Genomic DNA, 4171 nt, shown 5'->3' with positions numbered 1-4171 from the left:
TGATATTTTAAAATATATATTATTTTATATTTTATGTTAAAACTAATAACTAAAATATGTTTCCATTCCAGCTTAGAACCAAATTTTGGAGAATATGTAGATAAAATTTCTCAACATTTACTTGTGTCTAAGATTTTACTCTGTAGCTATATGACCTGAGACTGTTTCATGATTTTGCTTTTATTAGTCGAAGATAAGCACTTCTTTCGTCACTGCATATTATCTAATAAAATGTTACCTTTATGTAAGTACCAACAAATTCATCAGATATTATTTTACATAAAATACTAGATACTTTGGATCATATAGCATTGTACATGATAACTTCATGCTTGTAGTAGTATTGAAACAAAAAATACTGGAAAACAAAACGGTAGAATCTCACATCAAGGCATACCATTCATTTTAGCTATGTGCAGTATATTCATTATGTTAAACGTACACCATACCAGGGTAATTAACGGACAATCAGAATTCTTCTTAAACAAAGCTAATAAAGTACATACTTTTGTACTGGGTGATACGTGGATACAATGGTTTGTTTGTTTGTTTGTTTGTTGTGAAAAGCGCAACGCTCTAAAATGGGCTATCTGTGCTGTGCCCACCACGTGTATCAAAACCCGATTTTTGCATTATAAACCTTAAAACTTACTGCTAAGCTTGTTTGTTTGAAGTTAAGCACAAAGCTACACAATGGGCTATCTGTATTCTACCCACCACGGGTATCGTAACCCGGTTTCTAGCATTGTAAGTCCGCAGACATACCGCTGAACTACTGGCGGGGAAGGTATATACTTTCCTACGAATTTTCTCTGTTTCCATATTCGGGCTACGTGCTTTGTATTTTTCAAGATTTTCCAAAGAAAAGGGCAAACAAAAAAGAGTGGAAGGTGTTAAATACCTTGCTTGTAATCCATTTTATGAGAAGCAACACCAACGGAAGGTGTTAAATACCTTGCTTGTAATCCATTTCCTGAGAAGCAACACCAACGGAAGGTGTTAAATACCTTGCCTGTAATCCATTTTATGAGAAGCAACACCAACGGAAGGTGTTAAATACCTTGCTTGTAATCCATTTCCTGAGAAGCAACACCAATGGAAGGTGTTAAATACCTTGGTTGTAATCCATTTCCTGAGAAGCAACACCAATGGAAGGTGTTAAATACCTTGGTTGTAATCCATTTCCTGAAAAGCAACACCAACAACAAACTTACTACATTCCACTTAAAGAAGAAGAATTCTAATGGATTGTAACATGATTAGCTATAAACTATGCTTCTATAACACACCAGGTGGACGTAATACTTTCATATGGCAGCTTTTATTGTAAAAATATAAATATTTGTTCTATAAGATATTCTACATTTCTTTTGAAGAGGGTTTCCTAGTTCACAGTAAAATATACAAATATGAATTTTTTACACTATTCGATTCATTTTCACGTATTTATTAAAATAAGTGACACATCTTTATTAATATTCTTTAAAAATCGTTTTCATATGTATACTTACATTTTCATTCTCGCTGTCTCTCTTTGGCATTGTCAAAATTCAATTTCCATACTTTTGTCTTCTTTCCAACCATTTGACTTCATTGCTTAACGATTCCCAGTATACATTATTGTTCCTTTCTCCTCCTTACACTTTCTGTTAGGGAATTAATCCCCTTCTTCTTGTCACATTTATACTTAACACGTATTATTTTTTTACCATCAAATCTGTTTTCTTTCAACTTTCTTTAACTTTGACACGTACAATCTCTTCTTATTAAAGTCACGGTAATTAGATTTTTCGACTCTACTCCAGTTTTGCTCTTTACTTAATTCTATTTTTCTTAAGTCTTTCCTTCATCTTTTTTTTTTCTTTCAGTTTATTGTCTTGAGTTAGAGACATTTTAAGTGTTCTTTGTGTCGTTTTCACAAATGTACGTTTTTACATTTTGCACATTAGAGTTAAACAAAATGTGCATTCTTCACTTTGTTCCACATACTGTTATTTTCTACTAAATATAAAACATATAAGTCTACATTTTACCTAATGTTTAACAGCATTTACCAGTCCTACTCCCTTTCTTCCACTTGTTACACTTGTAGCTATGAAAGCTATAGCAAGCAATATTGTTTTTACCTTATTTGAAGTCTCCTCGCTCTACTGCACGTATATGCTAAGCAAAAAGATTTCACCTCTTAGGCTTTTGTGTCCTAAATTACAGTATGAGATAAAGGAACAAAATATAATTTGGGAATGGTTTACAAAACTTTCGCCTATAAATTGTATATTTCATGTCACCTCTTCGTACATTAAGTACACACAAAGCAGAGAGAGGTTTGCCCACCATGGTATCGAAACCTGGATTTTGCTGGGTTATTACATATTCTTAAAACAAGCCACACTAGTAAATGTGAGGAATCTAAAATTATTGCGAAGCCAAAATATTTCGAAGAAAGAAATACCAGGGAATCAATTTAAATTTATAAAAATAGAGATATTATTTTAAATACAGAAATGGGTTTTGAATTGAATGATTGTTGGAAATAATTTGCTTTTGTTTTGCGTAAAGGAATAATTACTTAATTTCTAATTAAAGGTCCTTTTAAGAATATGATTATCAACTCTTTTTTCCGGTTATAAACCATGTTCATTTGGGAAAAGTGTATTTGATGAACTAATAAGATTGAATGTTATAGTGTAAGAGAATTTCTAATTTGTTAACAAATACCTAATACATGTTTGATTCATTATAAAGTGACATGATTTTAGTCTCCTACATATCACTATAAACTAGAAATAACATATTTTACCAAAATGCCATTTGTCTGTGTGTTACACAATTTTCTAATTCTATACCTTTCAATGCTATTAACCTTTTATCAACGCCATTTGAATTGGGCCTCTTTATGTGAGTTAGAAATCTATGCGAGATAATCGTTACAGAGGTTTTGGTTTACGCATAGAGAAAATTCATTTATGAGCTATACTCTAAAACCACAAAGGTTTATGAATTTTAATTGTATAGTATGTTTTGTACTTCAAGTGAATATTCTACACAAAATCATAAAAAAGATAGCGTTGCAATCATTAATAGTTTATGTAATAAATAGTAAAGTCATTCATTTAGCACATTTAGTTGTAACAAAATGGTTTACTTCCGAATTTATAAACCATTTATTAAAATTAGAGATACAAATGAAAACAGAACTACATACATAGATAATTACCATAAGAATATGTTTAAGCCAAACATTAAAACTAGAGAAACATACCTTACACACACACACACATATATATATATATATATACGCTTGTAAAGTGAAACAGTAAGCTTGTATGTTAAATTATTTTATAATATTTAGAGATTTAAATAACTGTGTTATCACAAAAAATCCGTCCTTTTCATGACGATAATTATAAAAAGAATGTTATGCAAATTAAACATAGAAGCGGAAGTACGTTCAAAGTGTACTAAATCATAATAAACACAATCGGCTGTAGAATAATAATGTAACTGTCCCTTTCAATGCTTATAAAAGCGAAGCATTGGTTATCATAAAATCATTTCAGGTCGTATAATTGTAAATATATGTAAAGTAAATTTTGGTTATGCTATAACATTTGCCTCGTTCAGATAATGGATAAATTAAGATATGTGTGATAAAAACTGACATATTTAACAGTTTGTTTATTTTGAATTTCGCGCAAGCTACACAAGGGCTATCTGCGCTAGCCGTCCCTAATTTAGGGGTGTAAGACTAGCGGAAAGGCAGCTAGTCATCACAATCCACTGCCAACTTTTGGACTACTCTTTTACCAACGAATAGTGGGATTGTCCGTCACATTATAACGCCCCCACAGCTGAAAGGGCGAGCATGTTTGGTGGGACAGAGATTCGAATCCGCGACCCTCAAATTGCTATTCGAGCGTCTTATCCACCTGGCCATGCCGGGCCATATGTAACAGTGTTATGATATTTGTCTTGATAAAATAATGATTTTGCTTGTAACATTTTAGAACATATAATGAAATCAGACCTTGATGATATTATCACATGTTAAAACATATTAGGTCGTCAAGAAATTAATGTCGCTTTTTTTAGATGAAAAAACCCGAACAACTTATATATCAAAACAAATCATTTATTAAATGAAATAGTCTCCATTATTATCGATGATGCT

This window comes from Limulus polyphemus, unplaced genomic scaffold, assembly GCF_000517525.1.
Source record: "Limulus polyphemus unplaced genomic scaffold, Limulus_polyphemus-2.1.2 Scaffold2866, whole genome shotgun sequence".
Taxonomy (NCBI): Eukaryota; Metazoa; Arthropoda; class Merostomata; order Xiphosura; family Limulidae; genus Limulus; species Limulus polyphemus.
Note: the sequence above shows the minus strand (reverse complement) of the source record.